Below are 27,024 nucleotides of genomic sequence, written 5' to 3' on the forward strand. Positions count from 1 at the left end.
CATTACATTCCACTCCATTACTTTCCCTTCCACTTCATTCCATTCCATGCCACTCCACTCCACTCCACTCCAATCTGCTTCATTCAATTCTTATCCCCTTGTCTCCATTCCCTTCCATTCCACTCCATTCCATTCATTTCCACTCCATTCCACTCCACTCCACTCCTCTCCATTTCACTCCATTCAATTCCATTGCAGTCCATTCCGTTCCACTTCATTCCATTAATCTCCATTCCAGCTCATTCCAATCCAATCCACTCCACTCCACTCCATTCCTCTCCATTCCACTCAATTCCATTTTATTACATTACATTCCACTCCATTACTTTCCCTTCCACTTCATTCCATTCCATGCCACTCCACTCCACTCCACTCCAATCTGCTTCATTCAATTCTTATCCCCTTGTCTCCATTCCCTTCCATTCCACTCCATTCCATTCATTTCCACTCCATTCCACTCCACTCCACTCCTCTCCATTTCACTCCATTCAATTCCATTGCAGTCCATTCCGTTCCACTTCATTCCATTAATCTCCATTCCAGCTCATTCCAATCCAATCCACTCCACTCCATTCCATTCCGCTCCAGTCCACTCATCTCCCTTCCTTTCCACTCCACTCTACTCCACTCCATTCCGTGCCATTCCATTCCATTTTGTTCCATTCCATTCCACTATACTAGACTCCACTCCACTCCTTTAGATTCCATAGTACTCCATTTCACTGCCTTCCAATCCACACCACTGCGTTCCGTTGCATTCCCTTCCATTCCATTCGACTCCTCTCCATTCCACTCCACTCCACCCCACTCCATTCCAATACATTGGATTCCATTTCACTCCGTTCCATTCCATTCCACTCCATGCCACTCCACTCACCTCCACTCCCCTCCAGTCCACTGTATTCTATTCCATTCTATTCCATTCCAGTCCACTCTACTCCTTCCAGTCCTCTCCACTCCATTCCATTCCACTCCACTGCACTCCACTACATTCCATTGCATTCCATTCCCTTCCACTACACTCCACTCCATTGCAGTGCACTCCTCTCTATTCCACTCCACTCCATTCCATTCCATTCCATTGCATTCCACTCCATTCTATTCTGTTTCACTCCATTCCACTCTACTCCACTGTACTACATTCCCTTCCATTCCACTCCTTTGACATCAGTTCTTTCCTTCCACAGAATCTCACTCGGTCACTAAGGCTGGAGTGTCGTCATACCGTCGCAGCTCACATTTCTGTTCTCCATTCCATTGCATTCCATTCCATCCCATTCCATTTCTTTCTATTTCACTCCACTCCACTGCATTCCATTCCACTGCATCCCATTCCATTCCACTCTGTTCCTCTTCACTCCACTCCATTCGACTCCTGTCCACTACATTCCATCCCATTTCACACCACTGCATTCCATTCCATTCTTTCCACACGATATCACTGTGTCAAACAGCCTGGAGAGCTTAGGCACAATCTCAGCTCACATTACATGTCAACTCTCTATTGAACTGCATTCTATTGCATTAAATTCCATTGCATCCCATTCCATTCCTTTGCTTTCCATTACATTCAATTCCATTCCATTCCACTCCTTTCCACTCCACTCCACTCCAGTACGTTCCTTTACATCCGATTCCATTCCATGCCATTGCACTCCTCTCCACTCCACTGCACTGCACTCCACTCCACACCATCCCATTACTTTCTGCTCCATTCCACAGCACTACACTCCTCACCACTCCACTCCACATCATTCCATTCCTTTACATCCGATTCCGTTCCATTCCATTCCTCTCCATTCCACTGCACTCTACTTCAGTCCACTCGAATCCACTCAATTTGAAAATTCTTTCCATTCCATTTCTTTCTTTCAAGAGTATCTCACTCTGTCACCCAGCGTGGAGTGCAGTGGCACAATCTCAGCTCACATATCATTTCATCATTCCATTACATTCCATTGCATTCCATTCCATTCCAGTGCACTCCACTCCACTCAATTCCACTCCACTCCACTCCAATACGTTCCATTCCATTCCATTCCAATCCCTTCCATTCCACTCTGTTTTATCGACAGGATCTCCCTCTGTCACGCAGGCTCAAGAGCAGTGGCCAAATCACTGCACATATTTCTTCATTCCATTCGATTCAATTCCATTTCATTCCATTGGATTCCATTCCACTCCACTCCGTTCCATTCCACTCCACTCCGTTCCTTTCCTCCCCATTCCATTCCACTCCATTCCACTCTCCTCCACGACACTCCACTCCATTTCACTCCACTACACTACACTCCTCTCCACACCACTGCACTCCATTCCATTCCATTCCATTCCATTCCATTCCTTTTTCTCCACAGGATTTCATTCCGTCACAAAGGCTGGAGTGCAGTGGAACAATAACAGCTCACATTTCCTTTCAGCAGTCCATTGCATTCCATTCCAACCCATTGCATTCCATTCTATTTCACTCCACGATACTCCACCCCACTCCGTTCCATTCCACTCCGTCAAAATCCATTCGTCTCCATTCGACTCCACTCAACTCCACTCCACTCCATTCCATTCAATTCCATTCCACTCCATTCCATTTCACTCTATTGCATTCCATTCCTTTCTATCCACAGGATATAACGTGTCACCCAGTCTGGAGTGCAGTGGCACAATCTCAGCTCACACTACATGTCAACTTTCCATTGTATTATATTCTATTACAATGGATTCCATTGCATTCCATTACATTCCACTACTGTCCACTCAATTCTATGCCATTCAACTCCGTTCCACTCCACTGCACTCCACTTCATACCACTCCATCCCATTCCTTTCCACCCCATTCCACTATAATCCATTCCACCCCACACCACTCCAATTCATGCCATTACGTTCCATTTCATTCCATTCCTCCACATTCCACTCCACTAATGTCCACTCTGTTCCATTCCATTCCACTGCGTTCCATTCCATTCCTTTCTTTTGAGAGTATGACACTCAGTCACCCTGTCTAGAGCACATTCGTAAAATCTCAGCTCCCATTCCATTCCATCCCATTCCATTCCACTCCACTCCAGTCCACTCCATTCTGCTCTGCTCCATTCCAGTACATTACACTGCACTCCATTCCCTTCCACTACACTCCAATCCACTCCACTCCACTCCACTACTATCCATTCCATTCCACTCCATTCCATGCCATTCCACTCCACTCCATTCCATTCCTTTCCTCTCCGCTCCACTCAATTCCATTCCACTCCACTTCACTCCAATCCATTCCACTCCTCTCCACTCCACTCCATTCCATTCTATTCCATTCCATTCCATTCTATTCCATTCCACTCCACTCCATTCCATTCCATTCCACTCCATTCCATTCCATTCCATTGAACTCCATTCCACTCCAGTCCACTAAATTCAATTTCACTCCGTTCCACTCCTTTCCACTTCATTCCATTCCACTCCATTCCACTCCAATCCATACGACTCCATCCCACTCCTTTCCATTCCTTTCCACTCCACTCCACTCCAATCAACTGCGTTTCTCTCCACTCCCTTCCATTTCATTTAATTCCACTCCACTCCACTCCACTCCATTCCACTCCACTGCATTCCATTTGATTCAAATCCATTCCACTCCATTCCTTTCCATTCCAGTCCGTTCGACACCATTCCACTCTAATCCACTCTTCTCCATTCCACTCCATTCGACTCCATTCCACTCCGTTACCTTCCACTCCATTCCACTCCTATTCACTCCCTTCACTTCCACTCCACTCCACACCACGATATTCCATTCAACCCCACTCCACTTTACTCAATTCCATTCCACTCCACTCCCCTCCACTCCACTCCATTCCATTCCATTCCACTCCAATCTACTCCAATGCATTCCATTCCACACCGCTTATTGCCACTGCATTCCATTACACTCTACTCCATTCCATTCTATTCCATTCCCTTCCACTCCTCTACATTCCACTCCAATCCACCTCATATCATTGCATTCCATTCCACTCCATTCCATTCCATTGTACTCCATTGAAGTACATTCAGCTCCATTCCACTCCACTCCACACCACTCTACTCCACGCTACTCCTTTCCATTCCTTTCCTATCCATTCCATTCCATTCCATTCCACTCGATTCCATTCCATTGTACTCCATTGAAGTACATTCAGCTCCATTCCACTCCACTCCACACCACTCTACTCCACTCTACTCCTTTCCATTCCTTTCCTATCCATTCCATTGCATTCAAATCCACTCTATTTTATGCCAGTCAATTCCATTCCACTCCATTCCACTCCACTTCTTTCCACTCCATGCCATTACAGTCCACTGCATTCCATTTCATTCCACTCCACCCCGCTCCACTCCACTGCATTCGCTTCCATTCCACTCCATTCCGTTCCACTCCACTCCATTCCATTTCATTCCATTCCATTTCGCTCCATTGCATTCCATTCACTTCTTACGACAGGATATCACTATGTCAACCTGGCTGGAGTGCAGTGTCACAATCTCAGCTCATATTACATGTCAACAATACATTCCATTGCATTCTATTCCATTGCATTCCATTGCATTCTTTTAATTCCGTTGCATTCAATTCTATTCCATTCCATTCCATTCCATTCCATTCCATTCCGTTCCATTCCATTCCATTCCATTCCTCTCAATTCCATTCCATTCCACTCCATTCCAGTCCATTCCACTAAATTCCACTACACTACACTCAATTCCAGTCTATTGCACTCCATTCCATTCCACTCTGTTCCATTCCACTCCATTTGATTCCATTCCACTCCACTCCATTCCGCTGCACTCCATTCCATTCGGCTCCATTCCCCTCCTCTCCATTCTATCACATTCCACTCCACTCCACTCCATTCCATTCCACTCCATTTCACTCCACTACACTACATTTCATTCCACTCCATTCCATTCCATTCCATTCCATTCCATTCCATTCTATTCCGCTCCATTCCTTTCCATTGCATTCCATTCCATTCCACTCTGGCCCACTCCATTCCACTCCACTCCTCTACGTTCCATTACATCCAATTCCATTCCACTGCATTCCTATCCTCTCCTCTCCAGTGCACTCCACTCCAGTCCATTCCACTCCTTTCCATTCCATTCTGCTCCATTCCACTGCAATGCACTCCACTGCATTTCATTCAATTCCCTTCCATCCCATTGCATTCTTCATTCCACTCTGCTCCAACTCACTCCATTCCACTCCACTCCACTCCGCTCCATTCCATTCTACGGCATTCCATTCCATTTCTTTATTTCGAGAATATCTCACTCAGTCAGCCAGCCTGGAGTGCAGTGGCCCCATCCCACCTCCCGCTCCGTTCCATTCCACTCCGCTCCGCTCCTTTCCTTTCCGTTCCATCCACTCCACTACTTTCCATTACTTCCGATTCCATTCCACTCCATTGCACTCCTTTCCACTCTACTGCACTCCTTTCTACTCCATTTCACTGCATCTGATTCCATTTCGCTTCATTCCATTGCACTCAACTCCACCCCACACCAGTCCATTTCATTCCATTCCATTCCGTTCCCTTCCTCTCCATTCCACTCCAATCCACTTCACTTCACTCCACTCCACTCCAATGCAACCCATTGCATTCCATTCCATTCCACTGCATTCCATTCCATTCCTTTCTTTCGAGAGTATCACACTGTGTCACCCTTCCTGGAACGCAGTGGTACAATCTCAGCTTCCATTGCGTTGCATTCCATTCCATTCCATGAGACTCCTCTGCACTCCACTCCATTCCATTCCACTTCACCCATCGTCACTCCACTCCACCCCATTCCAATCCACTCCACTCCATTGCATTCCACTGTGCTCCATTCCATGCCACTCCGTTCTATTCCTCACCCCTCCAATCGACTCCACTCCACTGCATTCCACTCCCCTCCATTCCATTCAATTCCATGCCATTCCGATGTATTTCACTCCACTCCACTCCACTCTATTCCTGTCCATTACCCTCCTCTCAAATACATTCCACTCCAGTACACTCCATTCGATTACATTCCACTCCAGTCCACTCCACTCCTCTCCATTCCACTACATTCCATTCCATTTCGTTCCATTCCACTCCCCTCCCTTCCATTCGTTTCCACACCATTCCACTCCACTCCATTCCATTCCAATCCACTCTAATCCACTCTATTCCACTCCTTTCCACTTCTTTCGATTCCTCTACTTTCAACTCCACTCCACTCCATTCTATTCCACTCCATTCCACTGCACTCCAATCTTTCCCTCTCCAATCCATTCCATTCTATTCCATTCCATTCCGTTCCACTCCATTCCATTCTAATCCTTTCCACTCCACTCCATTCTTTGCATTCCATTCCCTTCCACTGCTTTCCATTCCATTACTTTCAATTCTATTCTATTCTCCTCCGTTCCACTCAACTCTACTCCACTGCACTACATTCCATTACATCCAAATCCATTCCACTCCATTCCACTCCTCCAATTTGCTGCAATGCTCTCCTCTCAATTCCACTCCTTCTCATTCCATTCCGCTCCATTCCACTGCTATCCTATCCACCTCAATCAACTTCGATTCAATCCATTCCATTCCATCCCATTCCATTTCTCTCCATTCCATTCCACTCCACTCCACTTCACTCCAATCCACTCCAATCCATTCCATTCTACTCCATTCTATTCCATTCCATTCCATTCCATTCCGTTCTGTTTTACTCCATTGCATTCTTTTCCTTTCTTTCGAGAGTATCTCACTCTGTCACTCAGCATGGAGTGCAGTGGCACAGTCTCAGCTCCCGTTCTGTTCTGTTCCTTTTCTTTCCGTTCCACTCCATTCAGCTCTGCTAGGCTCTGCTCCGTTCCATTTCCTTCCATTCTACTCCAGTCCACTCCACTACATTGCGTTACATCCAATTGCATTCCACTACTTTACACTCCTCTACACTTAACTGCATTCCACTCCACTCCATTTCACGCCATCCCCTTGCATTCATCTCCATTGCACTGTATTCCGCTCCACCTCACTCCGCTCCATTTCAATCCATTCCATTCCATCTCATTCCAGTTCTCTCCATTCCAGGCCTCTCCACTTCACTCCACTCTGTTCCCATGCAGTCCACTCCATTCCATTCCATTCCATTCCTTTCTTTCAATGTTATCTCACTCTGTCACATAGCCTGGAGCACAGTCGCACAATCTCCGCTTCCGTTCCATTCCATTCCATGCCATCCCATTCCATTCCACTACACTCCATTCCGCTAAAATCTACTCCACTGCATTCCACTCCACTCCACTCCATTCTATTGCACTCCACTCCACTCCGTTCAATTCCATTCAATTCCATTCCTTTCCACTTCACTCCACTCCACTACATGCCACTCCATTCCTCTCCATTCCATTCTGTTCCATTCCTTTCCACCCCATTAAACACCATTCCACTCCACTCCATTCCATTCCATTTCAGTCCACTCCACTCATTTCCACTCCAGTCCACTCCATTCCACTGCACTATACTCCATTTTATTCCACTCCCCTCCAGTTCACTGCACTCCAATCCTTTCCATTCAATTTCAATCCACTCCATTCCATTCCTTTCCACTACATTCCTTTCCGTTCCCTTCCATTCCACTCCATTCCACTCCCCTGCAACCCACTCCATTCTACTCCACGCCATTCCACTCCATTCCATTCCACTCCATTCCAATCCACTCCTTTTCATTCCACTCCTTTACCTTCCACTGTATTCCACTCCACTTAACTCCATTCCATTCCATTCCATTCCTTTCCTCTCGACTCCACATCACTCCACTCCTTTCATCTCCACTCCACTCCACACAATTGCACTTCCCTCCTTTCGATTCCATTCCATTCTCTTCCTCTTACTCCCCTCCATTCCACTCCACTCCACTCCATTCCTCTCCATTCCACTCAATTCCATTTTATTACATTACATTCCACTCCATTGCTTTCCCTTCCACTTCATTCCATTCCATGCCACTCCACTCCACTCCACTCCAATCTGCTTCATTCAATTCTTATCCGCTTGTCTCCATTCCCTTCCATTCCACTCCATTCCATTCATTTCCACTCCATTCCACTCCACTCCACTCCTCTCCATTTCACTCCATTCAATTCCATTGCAGTCCATTCCGTTCCACTTCATTCCATTAATCTCCATTCCAGCTCATTCCAATCCAATCCACTCCACTCCATTCCATTCCGCTCCAGTCCACTCATCTCCCTTCCTTTCCACTCCACTCTACTCCACTCCATTCCGTGCCATTCCATTCCATTTTGTTCCATTCCATTCCACTCCACTAGACTCCACTCCACTCCTTTAGATTCCATAGTACTCCATTTCACTGCCTTCCAATCCACACCACTGCGTTCCGTTGCATTCCCTTCCATTCCATTCGACTCCTCTCCATTCCACTCCACTCCACCCCACTCCATTCCAATACATTGGATTCCATTTCACTCCATTCCATTCCATTCCACTCCATGCCACTCCACTCACCTCCACTCCCCTCCAGTCCACTGCATTCTATTCCATTCTATTCCATTCCAGTCCACTCTACTCCTTCCAGTCCTCTCCACTCCATTCCATTCCACTCCACTGCACTCCACTACATTCCATTGCATTCCATTCCCTTCCACTACACTCCACTCCATTGCAGTGCACTCCTCTCTATTCCACTCCACTCCATTCCATTCCATTCCATTGCATTCCACTCCATTCTATTCCGTTTCACTCCATTCCACTCTACTCCACTGTACTACATTCCCTTCCATTCCACTCCTTTGACATCAGTTCTTTCCTTCCACAGAATCTCACTCGGTCACTAAGGCTGGAGTGTCGTCATACCGTCGCAGCTCACATTTCTGTTCTCCATTCCATTGCATTCCATTCCATCCCATTCCATTTCTTTCTATTTCACTCCACTCCACTGCATTCCATTCCACTGCATCCCATTCCATTCCACTCTGTTCCTCTTCACTCCACTCCATTCGACTCCTGTCCACTACATTCCATCCCATTTCACACCACTGCATTCCATTCCATTCTTTCCACACGATATCACTGTGTCAAACAGCCTGGAGAGCTTAGGCACAATCTCAGCTCACATTACATGTCAACTCTCTATTGAACTGCATTCTATTGCATTAAATTCCATTGCATCCCATTCCATTCCTTTGCTTTCCATTACATTCAATTCCATTCCATTCCACTCCTTTCCACTCCACTGCACTCCAGTACGTTCCTTTACATCCGATTCCATTCCATGCCATTGCACTCCTCTCCACTCCACTGCACTGCACTCCACTCCACACCATCCCATTACTTTCTGCTCCATTCCACAGCACTACACTCCTCACCACTCCACTCCACATCATTCCATTCCTTTACATCCGATTCCGTTCCATTCCATTCCTCTCCATTCCACTGCACTCTACTTCAGTCCACTCGAATCCACTCAATTTGAAAATTCTTTCCATTCCATTTCTTTCTTTCAAGAGTATCTCACTCTGTCACCCAGCGTGGAGTGCAGTGGCACAATCTCAGCTCACATATCATTTCATCATTCCATTACATTCCATTGCATTCCATTCCATTCCAGTGCACTCCACTCCACTCAATTCCACTCCACTCCACTCCAATACGTTCCATTCCATTCCATTCCAATCCCTTCCATTCCACTCTGTTTTATCGACAGGATCTCCCTCTGTCACGCAGGCTCAAGAGCAGTGGCCAAATCACTGCACATATTTCTTCATTCCATTCGATTCAATTCCATTTCATTCCATTGGATTCCATTCCACTCCACTCCGTTCCATTCCACTCCACTCCGTTCCTTTCCTCCCCATTCCATTCCACTCCATTCCACTCTCCTCCACGACACTCCACTCCATTTCACTCCACTACACTACACTCCTCTCCACACCACTGCACTCCATTCCATTCCATTCCATTCCATTCCATTCCATTCCATTCCATTCCTTTTTCTCCACAGGATTTCATTCCGTCACAAAGGCTGGAGTGCAGTGGAACAATAACAGCTCACATTTCCTTTCAGCAGTCCATTGCATTCCATTCCAACCCATTGCATTCCATTCTATTTCACTCCACGATACTCCACCCCACTCCGTTCCATTCCACTCCGTCAAAATCCATTCGTCTCCATTCGACTCCACTCAACTCCACTCCACTCCATTCCATTCAATTCCATTCCACTTCATTCCATTTCACTCTATTGCATTCCATTCCTTTCTATATATAACGTGTCACCCAGTCTGGATATAAGAGGATATAACGTGTCACCCAGTCTGGAGTGCAGTGGCACAATCTCAGATCACACTACATGTCAACTTTCCATGGTATTATATTCTATTACAATGGATTCCATTGCATTCCATTACATTCCACTACTGTCCACTCAATTCTATGCCATTCAAATCCGTTCCACTCCACTGCACTCCACTTCATACCACTCCATCCCATTCCTTTCCACCCCATTCCGCTATAATCCATTCCACCACACACCACTCGAATTCATGCCATTACGTTCCATTTCATTCCATTCCTCCACATTCCACTCCACTAATGTCCACTCTGTTCCATTCCATTCCACTGCGTTCCATTCCATTCCTTTCTTTTGAGAGTATGACACTCAGTCACCCTGCCTAGAGCACATTCGTAAAATCTCACCTCCCATTCCATTCCATCCCATTCCATTCCACTCCACTCCAGTCCACTCCATTCTGCTCTGCTCCATTCCAGTCCATTACACTGCACTCCATTCCCTTCCACTACACTCCAATCCACTCCACTCCACTCCACTACTATCCATTCCATTCCACTCCATTCCATGCCATTCCACTCCACTCCATTCCATTCCTTTCCTCTCCGCTCCACTCAATTCCATTCCACTCCACTTCACTCCAATCCATTCCACTCCTCTCCACTCCACTCCATTCCATTCTATTCCATTCCATTCCATTCTATTCCATTCCACTCCACTCCATTCCATTCCATTCCACTCCATTCCATTCCATTCCATTGAACTCCATTCCACTCCAGTCCACTAAATTCAATTTCACTCCGTTCCACTCCTTTCCACTCCATTCCATTCCACTCCATTCCACTCCAATCCATACGACTCCATCCCACTCCTTTCCATTCCTTTCCACTCCACTCCACTCCAATCAACTGCGTTTCTCTCCACTCCCTTCCATTTCATTTAATTCCACTCCACTCCACTCCACTCCATTCCACTCCACTGCATTCCATTTGATTCAAATCCATTCCACTCCATTCCTTTCCATTCCAGTCCGTTCGACACCATTCCACTCTAATCCACTCTATTCCATTCCACTCCATTCGACTCCATTCCACTCCGTTACCTTCCACTCCACTCCACTCCTATTCACTCTATTCACTTCCACTCCACTCCACACCACGATATTCCATTCAACCCCACTCCACTTTACTCAATTCCATTCCACTTCACTCCCCTCCACTCCACTCCATTCCATTCCATTCCACTCCACTCTACTCCAATGCATTCCATTCCACACCGCTTATCGCCACTGCATTCCATTACACTCTACTCCATTCCATTCTATTCCATTCCCTTCCACTCCACTACATTCCACTCCAATCCACCTCATATCATTGCATTCCATTCCACTCCATTCCATTCCATTGTACTCCATTGAAGTACATTCAGCTCCATTCCACTCCACTCCACACCACTCTACCCCACGCTACTCCTTTCCATTCCTTTCCTATCCATTCCATTCGATTCCATTCCACTCGATTCCATTCCATTGTACTCCATTGAAGTACATTCAGCTCCATTCCACTCCACTCCACACCACTCGACTCCACTCTACTCCTTTCCATTCCTTTCCTATCCATTCCATTGCATTCAATTCCACTCTATTCTATGCCAGTCAATTCCATTCCACTCCATTCCACTCCACGTCTTTCCACTCCATGCCATTACAGTCCACTGCATTCCATTTCATTCCACTCCACCCCGCTCCACTCCACTGCATTCGCTTCCATTCCACTCCATTCCGTTCCACTCCACTCCATTCCATTTCATTCCATTCCATTTCGCTCCATTGCATTCCATTCACTTCTTACGACAGGATATCACTATGTCACCCTGGCTGGAGTGCAGTGTCACAATCTCAGCTCATATTACATGTCAACAATACATTCCATTGCATTCTATTCCATTGCATTCCATTGCATTCTTTTAATTCCGTTGCATTCAATTCTATTCCATTCCATTCCATTCCATTCCATTCCTCTCAATTCCATTCCATTCCACTCCATTCCAGTCCATTCCACTAAATTCCACTACACTACACTCAATTCTAGTCTATTGCACTCCATTCCATTCCACTCTGTTCCATTCCACTCCATTTGATTCCATTCCACTCCACTCCATTCCGCTGCACTCCATTCCATTCGGCTCCATTCCCCTCCTCTCCATTCTATCACATTCCACTCCACTCGACTCCATTCCATTCCACTCCATTTCACTCCACTACACTACATTTCATTCCACTCCATTCCATTCCATTCCATTCCATTCCATTCTATTCCACTCCATTCCTTTCCATTGCATTCCATTCCATTCCACTCTGGCCCACTCCATTCCACTCCACTCCTCTACGTTCCATTGCATCCAATTCCATTCCACTGCATTCCTATCCTCTCCTCTCCAGTGCACTCCACTCCAGTCCATTCCACTCCTTTCCATTCCATTCTGCTCCATTCCACTGCAATGCACTCCACTGCATTTCATTCAATTCCCTTCCATCCCATTGCATTCTTCATTCCACTCTGCTCCAACTCACTCCATTCCACTCCACTCCACTCCGCTCCATTCCATTCTACGGCATTCCATTCCATTTCTTTATTTCGAGAATATCTCACTCAGTCAGCCAGCCTGGAGTGCAGTGGCCCCATCCCACCTCCCGCTCCGTTCCATTCCACTCCGCTCCGCTCCTTTCCTTTCCGTTCCATCCACTCCACTACTTTCCATTACTTCCGATTCCATTCCACTCCATTGCACTCCTTTCCACTCTACTGCACTCCTTTCTACTCCATTTCACTGCATCTGATTCCATTTCGCTCCATTCCATTGCACTCAACTCCACCCCACTCCAGTCCATTTCATTCCATTCCATTCCGTTCCCTTCCTCTCCATTCCACTCCAATCCACTTCACTTCACTCCACTCCACTCCAATGCAACCCATTGCATTCCATTCCATTCCACTGCATTCCATTCCATTCCTTTCTTTCGAGAGTATCACACTGTGTCACCCTTCCTGGAACGCAGTGGTACAATCTCAGCTTCCATTGCGTTGCATTCCATTCCATTCCATGAGACTCCTCTGCACTCCACTCCATTCCATTCCACTTCACCCATCGTCACTCCACTCCACCCCATTCCAATCCACTCCACTCCATTGCATTCCACTGTGCTCCATTCCATGCCACTCCGTTCTATTCCTCACCCCTCCAATCGACTCCACTCCACTGCATTCCACTCCCCTCCATTCCATTCAATTCCATGCCATTCCGATGTATTTCACTCCACTCCACTCCACTCTATTCCTGTCCATTACCCTCCTCTCAAATACATTCCACTCCAGTACACTCCATTCGATTACATTCCACTCCAGTCCACTCCACTCCTCTCCATTCCACTACATTCCATTCCATTTCGTTCCATTCCACTCCCCTCCCTTCCATTCGTTTCCACACCATTCCACTCCACTCCATTCCATTCCAATCCACTCTAATCCACTCTATTCCACTCCTTTCCACTACTTTCGATTCCTCTACTTTCAACTCCACTCCACTCCATTCTATTCCACTCCATTCCACTGCACTCCAATCTTTCCCACTCCAATCCATTCCATTCTGTTCCATTCCATTCCGTTCCACTCCATTCCATTCTACTCCTTTCCACTCCACTCCATTCTTTGCATTCCATTCCCTTCCACTGCTTTCCATTCCATTACTTTCAATTCTATTCTATTCTCCTCCGTTCCACTCAACTCTACTCCACTGCATTACATTCCATTACATCCAAATCCATTCCACTCCATTCCACTCCTCCAATTTGCTGCAATGCTCTCCTCTCAATTCCACTCCTTCTCATTCCATTCCGCTCCATTCCACTGCTATCCTATCCACCTCAATCAACTTCGGTTCAATCCATTCCATTCCATCCCATTCCATTTCCCTCCATTCTATTCCACTCCACTCCACTTCACTCCAATCCACTCCATTCCATTCCATTCTACTCCATTCTATTCCATTCCATTCCATTCCATTCCGTTCTGTTGTACTCCATTGCATTCTTTTCCTTTCTTTTGAGAGTATCTCACTCTGTCACTCAGCATGGAGTGCAGTGGCACAGTCTCAGCTCCCGTTCTGTTCTGTTCCTTTTCTTTCCGTTCCACTCCATTCAGCTCTGCTAGGCTCTGCTCCGTTCCATTTCCTTCCATTCTACTCCAGTCCACTCCACTACATTGCGTTACATCCAATTGCATTCCACTGCTTTACACTCCTCTACACTTAACTGCATTCCACTCCACTCCATTTCACGCCATCCCCTTGCATTCATCTCCATTGCACTGTATTCCGCTCCACCTCACTCCGCTCCATTTCAATCCATTCCATTCCATCTCATTCCAGTTCTCTCCATTCCAGGCCACTCCACTTCACTCCACTCTGTTCCCATGCAGTCCACTCCATTCCATTCCATTCCATTCCTTTCTTTCAATGTTATCTCACTCTGTCACATAGCCTGGAGCACAGTCGCACAATCTCCGCTTCCGTTCCATTCCATTCCATGCCATCCCATTCCATTCCACTACACTCCATTCCGCTAAAATCTACTCCACTGCATTCCACTCCACTCCACTCCATTCTATTGCACTCCACTCCACTCCGTTCAATTCCATTCAATTCCATTCCTTTCCACTTCACTCCACTCCACTACATGCCACTCCATTCCTCTCCATTCCATTCTGTTCCATTCCTTTCCACCATATTAAACACCATTCCACTCCACTCCATTCCATTCCATTTCAGTCCACTCCACTCATTTCCACTCCAGTCCACCCCATTCCACTGCACTATACTCCATTTTATTCCACTCCCCTCCAGTTCACTGGACTCCAATCCTTTCCATTCAATTTTAATCCACTCCATTCCATTCCTTTCCACTACATTCCTTTCCGTTCCCTTCCATTCCACTCCATTCCACTCCCCTGCAACCCACTCCATTCTACTCCACGCCATTCCACTCCATTCCATTCCACTCCATTCCAATCCACTCCTTTTCATTCCACTCCTTTACCTTCCACTGTATTCCACTCCACTTAACTCCATTCCATTCCATTCCATTCCTTTCCTCTCGACTCCACATCACTCCACTCCTTTCATCTCCACTCCACGCCACACAATTGCACTTCCCTCCTTTCGATTCCATTCCATTCTCTTCCTCTTACTCCCCTCCATTCCACTCCACTCCACTCCATTCCTCTCCATTCCACTCAATTCCATTTTATTACATTACATTCCACTCCATTGCTTTCCCTTCCACTTCATTCCATTCCATGCCACTCCACTCCACTCCACTCCAATCTGCTTCATTCAATTCTTATCCGCTTGTCTCCATTCCCTTCCATTCCACTCCAATCCATTCATTTCCACTCCATTCCACTCCACTCCACTCCTCTCCATTTCACTCCATTCAATTCCATTGCAGTCCATTCCGTTCCACTTCATTCCATTAATCTCCATTCCAGCTCATTCCAATCCAATCCACTCCACTCCATTCCATTCCGCTCCAGTCCACTCATCTCCCTTCCTTTCCACTCCACTCTACTCCACTCCATTCCGTGCCATTCCATTCCATTTTGTTCGATTCCATTCCACTCCACTAGACTCCACTCCACTCCTTTAGATTCCATAGTACTCCATTTCACTGCCTTCCAATCCACACCACTGCGTTCCGTTGCATTCCCTTCCATTCCATTTGACTCCTCTCCATTCCACTCCACTCCACCCCACTCCATTCCAATACATTGGATTCCATTTCACTCCGTTCCATTCCATTCCACTCCATGCCACTCCACTCACCTCCACTCCCCTCCAGTCCACTGCATTCTATTCCATTCTATTCCATTCCTGTCCACTCTACCCCTTCCAGTCCTCTCCACTCCATTCCATTCCACTCCACTGCTCTCCACTACATTCCATTGCATTCCATTCCCTTCCACTACACTCCAATCCATTGCAGTGCACTCCTCTCTATTCCACTCCACTCCATTCCATTCCATTCCATTGCATTCCACTCCATTCTATTCCGTTTCACTCCATTCCACTCTACTCCACTGTACTACATTCCCTTCCATTCCACTCCTTTGACATCAGTTCTTTCCTTCCACAGAATCTCACTCGGTCACTAAGGCTGGAGTGTCGTCATACCGTCGCAGCTCACATTTCTGTTCTCCATTCCATTGCATTCCCTTCCATCCCATTCCATTTCTTTCTATTTCACTCCACTCCACTGCATTCCATTCCACTGCATCCCATTCCATGCCACTCTGTTCCTCTTCACTCCACTCCATTCGAATCCTGTCCACTACATTCCATTCCATTTCACACCACTGCATTCCATTCCATTCTTTCCACACGATATCACTGTGTCAAACAGCCTGGAGAGCTTAGGCACAATCTCAGCTCACATTACATGTCAACTCTCTATTGAACTGCATTCTATTGCATTAAATTCCATTGCATCCCATTCCATTCCTTTGCTTTCCATTACATTCAATTCCATTCCATTCCACTCCTTTCCACTCCACTCCACTCCAGTACGTTCCTTTACATCCGATTCCATTCCATGCCATTGCACTCCTCTCCACTCCACTGCACTGCACTCCACTCCACACCATCCCATTACTTTCTGCTCCATTCCACAGCACTACACTCCTCACCACTCCACTCCACATCATTCCATTCCTTTACATCCGATTCCGTTCCATTCCATTCCTCTCCATTCCACTGCACTCTACTTCAGTCCACTCGAATCCACTCAATTTGAAAATTCTTTCCATTCCATTTCTTTCTTTCAAGAGTATCTCACTCTGTCACCCAGCGTGGAGTGCAGTGGCACAATCTCAGCTCACATATCATTTCATCATTCCATTACATTCCATTGCATTCCATTCCATTCCAGTGCACTCCACTCCACTCAATTCCACTCCACTCCACTCCAATACGTTCCATTCCATTCCATTCCAATCCCTTCCATTCCACTCTGTTTTATCGACAGGATCTCCCTCTGTCACGCAGGCTCAAGAGCAGTGGCCAAATCACTGCACATATTTCTTCATTCCATTCGATTCAATTCCATTTCATTCCATTGGATTCCATTCCACTCCACTCCGTTCCATTCCACTCCACTCCGTTCCTTTCCTCCCCATTCCATTCCACTCCATTCCACTCTCCTCCACGACACTCCACTCCATTTCACTCCACTACACTACACTCCTCTCCACACCACTGCACTCCATTCCATTCCATTCCATTCCATTCCTTTTTCTCCACAGGATTTCATTCCGTCACAAAGGCTGGAGTGCAGTGGAACAATAACAGCTCACATTTCCATTCAGCAGTCCATTGCATTCCATTCCAACCCATTGCATTCCATTCTATTTCACTCCACGATACTCCACCCCACTCCGTTCCATTCCACTCCGTCAAAATCCATTCATCTCCATTCGACTCCACTCAACTCCACTCCACTCCATTCCATTCAATTCCATTCCACTTCATTCCATTTCACTCTATTGCATTCCATTCCTTTCTATCCACAGGATATAACGTGTCACCCAGTCTGGAGTGCAGTGGCACAATCTCAGCTCACACTACATGTCAACTTTCCATTGTATTATATTCTATTACAATGGATTCCATTGCATTCCATTACATTCCACTACTGTCCACTCAATTCTATGCCATTCAACTCCGTTCCACTCCACTGCACTCCACTTCATACCACTCCATCCCATTCCTTTCCACCCCATTCCACTATAATCCATTCCACCCCACACCACTCCAATTCATGCCATTACGTTCCATTTCATTCCATTCCTCCACATTCCACTCCACTAATGTCCACTCTGTTCCATTCCATTCCACTGCGTTCCATTCCATTCCTTTCTTTTGAGAGTATGACACTCAGTCACCCTGTCTAGAGCACATTCGTAAAATCTCAGCTCCCATTCCATTCCATCCCATTCCATTCCACTCCACTCCAGTCCACTCCATTCTGCTCTGCTCCATTCCAGTCCATTACACTGCACTCCATTCCCTTCCACTACACTCCAATCCACTCCACTCCACTCCACTACTATCCATTCCATTCCACTCCATTCCATGCCATTCCACTCCACTCCATTCCATTCCTTTCCTCTCCGCTCCACTCAATTCCATTCCACTCCACTTCACTCCAATCCATTCCACTCCTCTCCACTCCACTCCATTCCATTCTATTCCATTCCATTCCATTCTATTCCATTCCACTCCACTCCATTCCATTCCATTCCACTCCATTCCATTCCATTCCATTGAACTCCATTCCACTCCAGTCCACTAAATTCAATTTCACTCCGTTCCACTCCTTTCCACTTCATTCCATTCCACTCCATTCCACTCCAATCCATACGACTCCATCCCACTCCTTTCCATTCCTTTCCACTCCACTCCACTCCAATCAACTGCGTTTCTCTCCACTCCCTTCCATTTCATTTAATTCCACTCCACTCCACTCCACTCCATTCCACTCCACTGCATTCCATTTGATTCAAATCCATTCCACTCCATTCCTTTCCATTCCAGTCCGTTCGACACCATTCCACTCTAATCCACTCTACTCCATTCCACTCCATTCGACTCCATTCCTCTCCGTTACCTTCCACTCCATTCCACTCCTATTCACTCCATTCACTTCCACTCCACTCCACACCACGATATTCCATTCAACCCCACTCCACTTTACTCAATTCCATTCCACTTCACTCCCCTCCACTCCACTCCATTCCATTCCATTCCACTCCACTCTACTCCAATGCATTCCATTCCACACCGCTTATCGCCACTGCATTCCATTACACTCTACTCCATTCCATTCTATTCCATTCCCTTCCACTCCACTACATTCCACTCCAATCCACCTCATATCATTGCATTCCATTCCACTCCATTCCATTCCATTGTACTCCATTGAAGTACATTCAGCTCCATTCCACTCCACTCCACACCACTCTACTCCACGCTACTCCTTTCCTTTCCTTTCTTATCCATTCCATTCCATTCCATTCCACTCGATTCCATTCCATTGTACTCCATTGAAGTACATTCAGCTCCATTCCACTCCACTCCACACCACTCTACTCCACTCTACTCCTTTCCATTCCTTTCCTATCCATTCCATTGCATTCAATTCCACTCTATTCTATGCCAGTCAATTCCATTCCACTCCATTCCACTCCACTTCTTTCCACTCCATGCCATTACAGTCCACTGCATTCCATTTCATTCCACTCCACCCCGCTCCACTCCACTGCATTCGCTTCCATTCCACTCCATTCCGTTCCACTCCACTCCATTCCATTTCATTCCATTCCATTTCGCTCCATTGCATTCCATTCACTTCTTACGACAGGATATCACTATGTCACCCTTCCTGGAGTGCAGTGTCACAATCTCAGCTCATATTACATGTCAACAATACATTCCATTGCATTCTATTCCATTGCATTCCATTGCATTCTTTTAATTCCGTTGCATTCAATTCTATTCCATTCCATTCCATTCCATTCCATTCCATTCCATTGCATTCCTCTCAATTCCATTCCATTCCACTCCATTCCAGTCCATTCCACTAAATTCCACTACACTACACTCAATTCTAGTCTATTGCACTCCATTCCATTCCACTCTGTTCCATTCCACTCCATTTGATTCCATTCCACTCCACTCCATTTCGCTGCACTCCATTCCATTCGGCTCCATTCCCCTCCTCTCCATTCTATCACATTCCACTCCAATCCACTCCATTCCATTCCACTCCATTTCACTCCACTACACTACATTTCATTCCACTCCATTCCATTCCATTCCATTCCATTCCATTCCATTCTATTCCACTCCATTCCTTTCCATTGCATTCCATTCCATTCCACTCTGGCCCACTCCATTCCACTCCACTCCTCTACGTTCCATTACATCCAATTCCATTCCACTGCATTCCTATCCTCTCCTCTCCAGTGCACTCCACTCCAGTCCATTCCACTCCTTTCCATTCCATTCTGCTCCATTCCACTGCAATGCACTCCACTGCATTTCATTCAATTCCCTTCCATCCCATTGCATTCTTCATTCCACTCTGCTCCAACTCACTCCATTCCACTCCACTCCACTCCACTCCATTCCATTCTACGGCATTCCATTCCATTTCTTTATTTCGAGAATATCTCACTCAGTCAGCCAGCCTGGAGTGCAGTGGCCCCATCCCACCTCCCGCTCCGTTCCATTCCACTCCGCTCCGCTCCTTTCCTTTCCGTTCCATCCACTCCACTACTTTCCATTACTTCCGATTCCATTCCACTCCATTGCACTCCTTTCCACTCTACTGCACTCCTTTCTACTCCATTTCACTGCATCTGATTCCATTTCGCTCCATTCCATTGCACTCAACTCCACCCCACTCCAGTCCATTTCATTCCATTCCATTCCGTTCCCTTCCTCTCCATTCCACTCCAATCCACTTCACTTCACTCCACTCCACTCCAATGCAACCCATTGCATTCCATTCCATTCCACTGCATTCCATTCCATTCCTTTCTTTCGAGAGTATCACACTGTGTCACCCTTCCTGGAACGCAGTGGTACAATCTCAGCTTCCATTGCGTTGCATTCCATTCCATTCCATGAGACTCCTCTGCACTCCACTCCATTCCATTCCACTTCACCCATCGTCACTCCACTCCACCCCATTCCAATCCACTCCACTCCATTGCATTCCACTGTGCTCCATTCCATGACACTCCGTTCTATTCCTCACCCCTCCAATCGACTCCACTCCACTGCATTCCACTCCCCTCCATTCCATTCAATTCCATGCCATTCCGATGTATTTCACTCCACTCCACTCCACTCTATTCCTGTCCATTACCCTCCTCTCAAATACATTCCACTCCAGTACACTCCATTCGATTACATTCCACTCCAGTCCACTCCACTCCTCTCCATTCCACTACATTCCATTCCATTTCGTTCCATTCCACTCCCCTCCCTTCCATTCGTTTCCACACCATTCCACTCCACTCCATTCCATTCCAATCCACTCTAATCCACTCTATTCCACTCCTTTCCACTTCTTTCGATTCCTCTACTTTCAACTCCACTCCACTCCATTCTATTCCACTCCATTCCACTGCACTCCAATCTTTCCCACTCCAATCCATTCCATTCTGTTCCATTCCATTCCGTTCCACTCCATTCCATTCTACTCCTTTCCACTCCACTCCATTCTTTGCATTCCATTCCCTTCCACTGCTTTCCATTCCATTACTTTCAATTCCCTTCTATTCTCCACCGTTCCACTCAACTCTACTCCACTGCACTACATTCCGTTACATCCAAATCCATTCCACTCCATTCCACTCCTCCAATTTGCTGCAATGCTCTCCTCTCAATTCCACTCCTTCTCATTCCATTCCGCTCCATTCCACTGCTATCCTATCCACCTCAATCAACTTCAGTTCAATCCATTCCATTCCATCCCATTCCATTTCCCTCCATTCTATTCCACTCCACTCCACTTCACTCCAATCCACTCCATTCCATTCCATTCTACTCCAGTCTATTCCATTCCATTCCATTCCATTCCATTTCCTTCTGTTGTACTCCATTGCATTCTTTTCCTTTCTTTCGAGAGTATCTCACTCTGTCACTCAGCATGGAGTGCAGTGGCACAGTCTCAGCTCCCGTTCTGTTCTGTTCCTTTTCTTTCCGTTCCACTCCATTCAGCTCTGCTAGGCTCTGCTCCGTTCCATTTCCTTCCATTCTACTCCAGTCCACTCCACTACATTGCGTTACATCCAATTGCATTCCACTGCTTTACACTCCTCTACACTTAACTGCATTCCACTCCACTCCATTTCACGCCATCCCCTTGCATTCATCTCCATTGCACTGTATTCCGCTCCACCTCACTCCGCTCCATTTCAATCCATTCCATTCCATCTCATTCCAGTTCTCTCCATTCCAGGCCACTCCACTTCACTCCACTCTGTTCCCATGCAGTCCACTCCATTCCATTCCATTCCATTCCTTTCTTTCAATGTTATCTCACTCTGTCACATAGCCTGGAGCACAGTCGCACAATCTCCGCTTCCGTTCCATTCCATTCCATGCCATCCCATTCCATTCCACTACACTCCATTCCGCTAAAATCTACTCCACTGCATTCCACTCCACTCCACTCCATTCTATTGCACTCCACTCCACTCCGTTCAATTCCATTCAATTCCATTCCTTTCCACTTCACTCCACTCCACTACATGCCACTCCATTCCTCTCCATTCCATTCTGTTCCATTCCTTTCCACCATATTACACACCATTCCACTCCACTCCATTCCATTCCATTTCAGTCCACTCCACTCATTTCCACTCCAGTCCACTGCACTATACTCCATTTTATTCCACTCCCCTCCAGTTCACTGGACTCCAATCCTTTCCATTCAATTTTAATCCACTCCATTCCATTCCTTTCCACTACATTCCTTTCCGTTCCCTTCCATTCCACTCCATTCCACTCCCCTGCAACCCACTCCATTCTACTCCACGCCATTCCACTCCATTCCATTCCACTCCATTCCAATCCACTCCTTTTCATTCCACTCCTTTACCTTCCACTGTATTCCACTCCACTTAACTCCATTCCATTCCATTCCATTCCTTTCCTCTCGACTCCACATCACTCCACTCCTTTCATCTCCACTCCACTCCACACAATTGCACTTCCCTCCTTTCGATTCCATTCCATTCTCTTCCTCTTACTCCCCTCCATTCCACTCCACTCCACTCCATTCCTCTCCATTCCACTCAATTCTATTTTTTTACATTACATTCCACTCCACTGCTTTCCCTTCCACTTCATTCCATTCCATGCCACTCCACTCCACTCCACTGCAATCTGCTTCATTCAATTCTTATCCGCTTGTCTCCATTCCCTTCCATTCCACTCCAATCCATTCATTTCCACTCCATTCCACTCCACTCCACTCCTCTCCATTTCACTCCATTCAATTCCATTGCAGTCCATTCCGTTCCACTTCATTCCATTAATCTCCATTCCAGCTCATTCCAATCCAATCCACTCCACTCCAGTCCATTCCGCTCCAGTCCACTCATCTCCCTTCCTTTCCACTCCACTCTACTCCACTCCATTCCGTGCCATTCCATTCCATTTTGTTCCATTCCATTCCACTCCACTAGACTCCACTCCACTCCTTTAGATTCCATAGTACTCCATTTCACTGCCTTCCAATCCACACCACTGCGTTCCGTTGCATTCCCTTCCATTTCATTTGACTCCTCTCCATTCCACTCCACTCCACCCCACTCCATTCCAATACATTGGATTCCATTTCACTCCGTTCAATTCCATTCCACTCCATGCCACTCCACTCACCTCCACTCCCCTCTAGTCCACTGCATTCTATTCCATTCTATTCCATTCCTGTCCACTCTACTCCTTCCAGTCCTCTCCACTCCATTCCATTCCACTCCACTGCACTCCACTACATTCCATTGCATTCCATTCCCTTCCACTACACTCCACTCCATTGCAGTGCACTCCTCTCTATTCCACTCCACTCCATTCCATTCCATTCCATTGCATTCCACTCCATTCTATTCCGTTTCACTCCATTCCACTCTACTCCACTGTACTACATTCCCTTCCATTCCACTCCTTTGACATCAGTTCTTTCCTTCCACACAATCTCACTCGGTCACTAAGGCTGGAGTGTCGTCGTACCGTCGCAGCTCACATTTCTGTTCTCCATTCCATTGCATTCCATTCCATCCCATTCCATTTCTTTCTATTTCACTCCACTCCACTGCATTCCATTCCACTGCATCCCATTCCATTCCACTCTGTTCCTCTTCACTCCACTCCATTCGACTCCTGTCCACTACATTCCATTCCATTTCACACCACTGCATTCCATTCCATTCTTTCCACACGATATCACTGTGTCAAACAGCCTGGAGAGCTTAGGCACAATCTCAGCTCACATTACATGTCAACTCTCTATTGAACTGCATTCTATTGCATTAAATTCCATTGCATCCCATTCCATTCCTTTGCTTTCCATTACATTCAATTCCATTCCATTCCACTCCTTTCCACTCCACTCCACTCCAGTACGTTCCTTTACATCCGATTCCATTCCATGCCATTGCACTCCTCTCCACTCCACTGCACTGCACTCCACTCCACACCATCCCATTACTTTCTGCTCCATTCCACAGCACTACACTCCTCACCACTCCACTCCACATCATTCCATTCCTTTACATCCGATTCCGTTCCATTCCATTCCTCTCCATTCCACTGCACTCTACTTCAGTCCACTCGAATCCACTCAATTTGAAAATTCTTTCCATTCCATTTCTTTCTTTCAAGAGTATCTCACTCTGTCACCCAGCGTGGAGTGCAGTGGCACAATCTCAGCTCACATATCATTTCATCATTCCATTACATTCCATTGCATTCCATTCCATTCCAGTGCACTCCACTCCACTCAATTCCACTCCACTCCACTCCAATACGTTCCATTCCATTCCATTCCAATCCCTTCCATTCCACTCTGTTTTATCGACAGGATCTCCCTCTGTCACGCAGGCTCAAGAGCAGTGGCCAAATCACTGCACATATTTCTTCATTCCATTCGATTCAATTCCATTTCATTCCATTGGATTCCATTCCACTCCACTCCGTTCCATTCCACTCCACTCCGTTCCTTTCCTCCCCATTCCATTCCACTCCATTCCACTCTCCTCCACGACACTCCACTCCATTTCACTCCACTACACTACACTCCTCTCCACACCACTGAACTCCATTCCATTCCATTCCATTCCATTCCATTCCTTTTTCTCCACAGGATTTCATTCCGTCACAAAGGCTGGAGTGCAGTGGAACAATAACAGCTCACATTTCCTTTCAGCAGTCCATTGCATTCCATTCCAACCCATTGCATTCCATTCTATTTCACTCCACGATACTCCACCCCACTCCGTTCCATTCCACTCCGTCAAAATCCATTCGTCTCCATTCGACTCCACTCAACTCCACTCCACTCCATTCCATTCAATTCCATTCCACTTCATTCCATTTCACTCTATTGCATTCCATTCCTTTCTATATATAACGTGTCACCCAGTCTGGATATAAGAGGATATAACGTGTCACCCAGTCTGGAGTGCAGTGGCACAATCTCAGATCACACTACATGTCAACTTTCCATTGTATTATATTCTATTACAATGGATTCCATTGCATTCCATTACATTCCACTACTGTCCACTCAATTCTATGCCATTCAAATCCGTTCCACTCCACTGCACTCCACTTCATACCACTCCATCCCATTCCTTTCCACCCCATTCCACTATAATCCATTCCACCACACACCACTCGAATTCATGCCATTACGTTCCATTTCATTCCATTCCTCCACATTCCACTCCACTAATGTCAACTCTGTTCCATTCCATTCCACTGCGTTCCATTCCATTCCTTTCTTTTGAGAGTATGACACTCAGTCACCCTGCCTAGAGCACATTCGTAAAATCTCACCTCCCATTCCATTCCATCCCATTCCATTCCACTCCACTCCAGTCCACTCCATTCTGCTCTGCTCCATTCCAGTCCATTACACTGCACTCCATTCCCTTCCACTACACTCCAATCCACTCCACTCCACTCCACTACTATCCATTCCATTCCACTCCATTCCATGCCATTCCACTCCACTCCATTCCATTCCTTTCCTCTCCGCTCCACTCAATTCCATTCCACTCCACTTCACTCCAATCCATTCCACTCCTCTCCACTCCACTCCATTCCATTCTATTCCATTCCATTCCATTCTATTCCATTCCACTCCACTCCATTCCATTCCATTCCACTCCATTCCATTCCATTCCATTGAACTCCATTCCACTCCAGTCCACTAAATTCAATTTCACTCCGTTCCACTCCTTTCCACTTCATTCCATTCCACTCCATTCCACTCCAATCCATACGACTCCATCCCACTCCTTTCCATTCCTTTCCACTCCACTCCACTCCAATCAACTGCGTTTCTCTCCACTCCCTTCCATTTCATTTAATTCCACTCCACTCCACTCCACTCCATTCCACTCCACTGCATTCCATTTGATTCAAATCCATTCCACTCCATTCCTTTCCATTCCAGTCCGTTCGACACCATTCCACTCTAATCCACTCTATTCCATTCCACTCCATTCGACTCCATTCCACTCCGTTACCTTCCACTCCACTCCACTCCTATTCACTCTATTCACTTCCACTCCACTCCACACCACGATATTCCATTCAACCCCACTCCACTTTACTCAATTCCATTCCACTTCACTCCCCTCCACTCCACTCCATTCCATTCCATTCCACTCCACTCTACTCCAATGCATTCCATTCCACACCGCTTATCGCCACTGCATTCCATTACACTCTACTCCATTCCATTCTATTCCATTCCCTTCCACTCCACTACATTCCACTCCAATCCACCTCATATCATTGCATTCCATTCCACTCCATTCCATTCCATTGTACTCCATTGAAGTACATTCAGCTCCATTC

The sequence above is a fragment of the Pongo pygmaeus genome, chromosome Y (assembly GCF_028885625.2).
Source record: "Pongo pygmaeus isolate AG05252 chromosome Y, NHGRI_mPonPyg2-v2.0_pri, whole genome shotgun sequence".
Taxonomy (NCBI): domain Eukaryota; kingdom Metazoa; phylum Chordata; class Mammalia; order Primates; family Hominidae; genus Pongo; species Pongo pygmaeus.